At 32.4% G+C, this 7,094-nt stretch overlaps 1 protein-coding gene across 1 annotated transcript in view; it reads right to left on the reverse strand.

Annotated features, from left to right (window-relative positions):
* The window catches only part of FUT9 (fucosyltransferase 9 (alpha (1,3) fucosyltransferase)), a 67,609-nt gene extending 62,357 nt beyond the window's left edge, over positions 1-5,252 (reverse strand). Inside the window, exon 1 of the mRNA XM_006778239.2 lies at positions 5,166-5,252. The gene's annotated coding sequence lies outside the window, so the exon portion shown is untranslated. The remainder of the gene's footprint in view (positions 1-5,165) is intronic.
* Between the last annotated feature and the right edge of the window lie 1,842 nt (positions 5,253-7,094).

Raw genomic sequence — 7,094 nt, forward strand, 5'->3', positions numbered from 1 at the left:
ATCTAATAAGATCAGTATTTTGTTGCTCAAAGCATTTTTGCTTCGGTGATTCAGGATTGTTTCTGGTTGGCTACTGTGACCTTTTGACATGCCCCAATAATTATTTTTGGCCACTATTTCATTTCCTGGCACTATAAAATGTTTCAGGCTCATCTTGTATTTTTCTTGCCCTACATCTTGAATCAGCCATTTTTCCTGGTTATGTTTTTATTGGAAAATATTTTGAAAATAAATCAACTTGAGATGTGCTCACTGTGACAGTGGTGTTACTACTTCTAGGACCTTTCAAGAGGTAGAGCTAATATATGTAATGTATATATACCCATCTATGCATACATAGCTGCCCTTATTTTGTATCTATCTGTACGTATACTAAAATAAAAATGAGTTCATATTGATGTCTTCATCTCTTATGTAGCATTACAAGGTTAATTTTAACTACTTCATTTTGCTTATTTGTAACTTTGATTACTAACAATGTATTTATTTATGTGTTTCACCCTAGTATGTATTCAAAGAAATTTCATAATTAATAATTTGTACACCGGTGAGAAATATTATCAAGTAGAACTGCATCAAACCAAAAGATTCTGCACAAGCAAAAGAAACCATCAACAAAATAAAAAGGGAGCCCACTGAATGGAAGAACATATTTTCCAATGATACATCTGATAAGGGGTCATTTCCAAAATATATAAAGAACTTATACTACTCAACACCAAGAAGACAATTAACCAAATTTTAAAAATGGGCAAAGGACCTGAACAGACACTTCCCCAAAGTGGATGTACAGAGGGCCAATAGACATATGAGAAAATGCTCAAAGTCATTAATCATCAGAGAGATGCAAATTAAAACCACAAGCAGATATTATCTCACAACAGTCAGAATGGTTATTATCAATAAATCAACAAACAAGTTGTGGAGAAAGGAACCCTCCTGCGTTGTTGGTGGGAATGCAGCCACTGTGGAAAAGAGTATGAAATTTCCTCAAAGAAATTAAATATGGAACTGCCTTTTGACCCAGCGATTCCCCTTCTGGGAATTTATCTTAAGAAACCCAAAACACTAACTCAAAAGAATATACGCACCCCTGTGTTCATTGCAGCATTATTATAATAGCCAAGATTTGGAGGCATCCCAAGTGCCCATACGTAGACAAGTGGATAAAAAAAGCTGTGGTACATTTACAGAGTGGACTACTCAGCCATAAAAAAGAAGGAAATCTTACCTTTTGTGACAGCACAAATAGACCTGGAGATTATTATGTTAAGTGAAATAAGCCAGTCAATGAAGGACAAATACTATGTGATTTCACTTATATGTGGAATTTAATGAACAAAATAAACTGATGAACAAAATAGAAACAGAGACATGGGTACATGGAACAGATTGACAGCTGTCAGACAGGGGGGGTGTTGGAGGGCTGGATGAAAGAAGGTGAAGGGATTAAGCAAAAAAAAAAAAAAAAACCAACCCCATATATGTATAGCACATAGACACAGAAAATAGTGTGATGATAGCCAGAGGCGAAGTGGGCTGGGGATAGGTAAAGGTGGGCAAGGGAGGAAAAATGGGAATGGAAAGAGATTTTGCTTAGGGCTATGGGTGTACGATGCAGTGTGCAGATGATGTTTTATTAAGTTGTTCACTTGAAACCTGTTTTGTGTACCAATGTCACCCCAATAAAATCAATTAAAAATAAAATAAACTACCAAAATAGAGTACAAGGTCTATGTATGGTTATTTTCCTCTTTAGCATTATTCTTAGTCTTTGTCCTGTCAAAACTGTTTCTCAAAGTTACGTAGGCTAGATCATTCCGCACCACCCTCCCACCACCTGCCCTCACCCAGGCCTTCAGTGAGTTTATGTCTTACATTGGTAATTTGGTAGATTTACTTGTCACAATTTCTGTTCCATCTTGAGATATTCCAACATCCTAATGGTTTTCTTATTTTGAATTGCATACTCTATACTTAACTCTTTGTGTTGTACAGTTGTATGGGTTTTGATGAGTGCACAGGCATTTGTCTAGCACTACATTACCATACAGACAGCTCCATCAACCCCAGAATTCCTCATGCTACCGCTTTGGAGTCAACTTTCCAATATCGAAACCCTGCAACCACTGATGTGTTTCCTAGATTATGTTTTGTCTATTCTAAAATTTAATACGTATGAAATCAGAATATTCAGTAATTTGGGTCTGCTTCTTTCACTTAGCAAAATGCATTTAAGATGTATACATGATATTGCATGAATCAATATTGCTTCTTTTCTATAGTTGAGCAGTATTTCATTGTTTAGCTATGCTACATTCACCATTTGAAGAACATTTTGGTAATTACAGATAAAAATGCTATAAATATTTACATATAGGCTTCTGTGTAAAAATAAGTTTTAATTTCACTTTGGTAAAAAACTAAGAGTGGGATTGCTGGATCATAGGGTAAGTGTATGTTTAACTATATTAAAAAATCAGCACTCAGGTTTCCACAGTGGCAGTATCATTTTTTCATTTCCATCAGCAATGAAGGAGAGTCCCTGTGACTGCATGCTCACCAGTATTTGATAGTCAGATGAAAAAAATCCATTTTAATAGGTGTCTAATGGTATCTCATTATGATTTTAATTTTGCATCTCTCTTAACTAACAATATTAAAAATCCTTCCATCTACTTATTGGCCATCCAAACATTTTCTTTTTGGTGACATTCATATCTTTTATTTATTTTTAAATTGAGTTGTTTGTTTTCTTATTATTAAGTTTTAACAATTCTTTATAGTAGATTTTGGATATAAATCCTTTATCAGCTATGTGACTTACAAATCTGAAGCTTATATTGTCATTCTTTTAATAGTTTTTCTCACAGAGGCATGTTACAAATATTTTTTATTTATTTATATATGTATTGCTTTTCATTCACCCTGTAATGGGAATGGCTGTGATCTGTTAATTCTTGTAGAGTACAACAGAACATGTACACTGAATCAAATTATTAAAAATATTTCAATGTATATCACAGCTTGGAGATTTAGACATTGTATATTTCATCCATAATTTCTCAAAAACATGTTGTTCTATAAAATGTCATTTTAGTCAGAGGGGTACGATTTGACATATCTCCTCATTGAAATTTTAAAGTTATATGCTTTATTGTTGAGCTCTGATATCAGCCTAGATAAGTCATTTGGTAGCAGAATTGTAACATTGATCAACAGTCCTCTGGAAAATAGTTTTCCAATACAAAAACTACTAGACACATGGGACTGCAGAGTACTTGAAATGTGGGTAGTATAAATTAAATGACATTTCATTTTAATTAATTTAAATTTAAAACTGAGACTCAATTTAGTTATTAAAAATCTTTTAAGTATGTGTGGAACATCTTGCCTTTTTGAATCTACTCTTTTTAACTATAAATTTTATTGAAATTTAAATGCAGATCAAGTATATATAATTAAAATTTAGTATCCAAAATGAGATGTGATATAAGTATGCGCTGGATTTCAAAGACTTGGTATTAATAAAAAGATAAATGGCTCATTAACAATTTTTACATTGATCACGTTAAAATGACTGTATTTTCATTATGTAAGGTTAAATAAAGTTTATTATTAAAACCCACTATACTTGCTCTTTTTTTTTAACTTCTTTAAATGTGGCCACAAGAAAAATTTAAATTACATGTGTGGCTCACATTATATTTCTATTAGTTATCATTGCTTTAGAACCATATATTGTTAATAAATTATATTTTCTGTCAAAAGGCATTGATTTGGTGTTCTAAAATAGCATGCTAATGACCTATCTCTCCACCCTGACTTCCAACCCGCCCCGCCCCCAGGATAATCAGGCATTCTGCCTGCCTTTGGGGAGAATAGAGGCTCACTAAATTTCAAATCCCTTTTGACGTATTTTTTAATCCTTAGACAGGATTTCCAGCAAGAAAAGGGCTGAGTGAATGGAGAGTGATGCTTGAGATGGGTATCGTAGGTCTGGTAGAATCAGGTGTTGTGCAGGAACAACATCTTCTGATGCCCTAAAAGTGTGTAAATTTTGGGAAGACTGTTCACTAGTAAGGGCTCAGTCATGGCTCACTTTCTTCTGAGGAAAAAGGGATTGAGCTGCCTCCTTTTCTTCCCACTGCCATAAGTACTTAGTGCTTAGTACTCTTAACTAACAAACAAAGCATAGTATTCCAGCCTTTCACTTCTCTCCCTGCTTTTAAGCAATGTGAAATGAATGGTAAAAGTTTTCATTACTGAACAAAGATCACTTTACTTTTTTATTTAGTTTATTAAATAAATTGTGTGCATATACACACATTCATATATACACATATATACGTTACTAGTGTGTGTGTATATACTTAGTGCTAAGTATCTTGCCAGAACTAAAACAATTTTTCAAAAAGATAATTAATATGGTAAAAATTGATCTAACCTTGAAATAGTAAACATTATATTTTTAAAAATTTCCATAAATTTTAATACTTTAGCATACAATTATGCATGTATACATTTTTATTTATTTTTTGTTAATCCTCACCGGAGAATATTTTTTCATTGATTTTTTTTTTTTTTTTTAGAAAACGTGGAAGAGTGGAAGGGCAGGACAGAGGGAGAGAGGGAGAGAGAGAGAGAGAGAGAGAGAGAGAGAGAGAGAGAGAAACATCGATGTAAGGAAGACACACTGACTGGTTGCCTCTGCAAGAGCCCCAACTAGGGTGGGGACTTGCAACCCAGGTACATACCCTTGACTGGAGATTGAACTCAGAACCCTTTTGTTTGTAGGTTGACACTCTAACCACTAAACCACACTGGCCAGGGCTGCATGTCAAATATTTTTAAAATTTGTTTAGAAAACTAAAGAGCAGTATAAAAATCTTCAGCATATTAAGTATAATATTTATTTTTAAAAGTCTATCATAATGGGTATATTAATCTAGCATGACAATTATATTAAGGTTTAACTTTAATATAAGTTAGATCTAAATTTGCAGAACACATCTTCATATAAGATAACCTTCTAAAACTATTCTATATTTTGGATGAGTTATAGCTTGTACTTTTCTGAAACAATCAAAGTTATCTATAAGTCTTAATTGAACACATTTCTTTCACAATCAAGGTAGCTTGGGAATATAAATATATATACTTACAATATAGAGACCATATCATGGGAAGCACATAGACAGTTGTTATGCTGTTCCACTGTATTTTAAAATTCTTGAATTAGTATATTTTTAATCTGTTGGGAAAGAGAAAAAAAACGGTTAGTTAAATGTGCTGGATGTACTACATACGCAACTAAATAACCAAAAAAAAAAAAAAAAAGCTAAAATAAATCACTCATTTTACTACCATAGATCTTTCTGTGTATATTGTGTCCCTTCTTTATATTAATTTATCATTTCTTTTAATTTTTAGGGAAATTCCATTAAATCACTTAATAAAATAAGTATTATTAAAAAGACTGAATGTTGTAATTGAAACTCTAAGGAAATGAGTATACCTTGTTAATTAAATATATTTCATGGTCTCTATTTTTTATGTTTCCTATTTACAGAATACATTACCCGGTAAGTTCACAACAAAACAAAACAAAACAAAACAAAAAAAATACAAAAATAAAATATAAAAATGTTTATAAATCATCTGGATGTTTATAATTATTTGAATGCTTAACAAAATGAAGACCAAATAATTGGATGATTTGTCTAAACATCTCTAATTTTCATATTGATTTATGACAGCTGACATGATTTGAATGTTTGTACTCCCTGCTCCTCCACTCCCAAATTCATGTTACATCCTAATGCCCAAGATGATGATATTGGGAGGTGGGGCCTTTGAAGGAAAAATAACTTATTTTTTCCCTAATTTAGTACTTTCTTTATTTATATTTCAATGTTGTTTTTAAACACATTTAAAGATAATCAAAACATAGACGATAGATGGTATGTCTGTCTTGTCTTTAAAACCAAATCTTACCTAATAATATTTTCTCAAAGGTATAAAACATAATAGATGAATAATATGTCTACACCCTGTATCAATTGTTGAATGTTTTCTGGTGTATGTAATTGTCATTTAATCATCACAGTAATTCTATAAGGTGGGTTTTATTATCCCCATTTTATAGGGTTCTGATCATTCAAACAACTAGTCCATAAAAGAAGCTAGACATTATAGCTGGGGAGCTGGGGTTAAGTCAGCCCTAACCCCAAGTGTCTACTCAGAAAAGTTTTCAGTTGCATATGGCCTCCTGGACACTGTTTATAAGATAATCCTGCCTGGATATCTACTTTCAACACTATTTGAACCTCAATTTGATAAAAAAAAAAAAAAGTTTTATAAAGTAGATCAAATTCCTCTGTTGAAACTGTACAGATCTTGTGCTTGAAGTTTTTAAATGACCAAAACTACAAAAAATTATTGCATATAACTTATATAATGTGTTGGTTATATATCTTAACATAAAAGTTCAATATATTTAATATTATTAAAAATAGAAAAGGAGCATTCACACCTATTTCAACTGGTTACAGACTATTATATTTGAGCAAATGTTAATTTTTTAACAATAATATTCTGTCTCAGTTTCAAATGCCGTTCTTGCTCTGTTTTTACCATACAGCATCTGATTTGATGCTTTCAAAATGTTTTTCTGCTGGAAAGTCAGAAAATCAAATATTTTGAATCTGATCTAGAATGAGAGCAAATAATTAGGGCCAGCAAGTGCCCTGAGTCCTATCATCTATTTGGCAACTCAGATTTGTGTGTGTGAACACATGCATGCAAGCATTCATGCACACGTATGTGCATTTCCTAAATCATAGCTATGATTTAATGCTCATAATGCAGAATAAATAACACTCAAGTTATGGAGCTACTCTTTTATTGTTATTACTAGAAACTGCCAGCACTGGCTTCCCGCTGGCATCCGGGACCGGGGCCTCCCTGCAGCCCTGGTTTCATCCATAAGGACGTCCAGTCTAATTGGCATATTATGCTTTTATTATTATAGATTTTTTGTGAAGTTTTATTTGACTATAGTTATCATCTTTATCTTGCTTTTTGTATTATAT

The sequence above is a fragment of the Myotis davidii genome, unplaced genomic scaffold (assembly GCF_000327345.1).
Source record: "Myotis davidii unplaced genomic scaffold, ASM32734v1 scaffold269, whole genome shotgun sequence".
NCBI lineage: Eukaryota > Metazoa > Chordata > Mammalia > Chiroptera > Vespertilionidae > Myotis > Myotis davidii.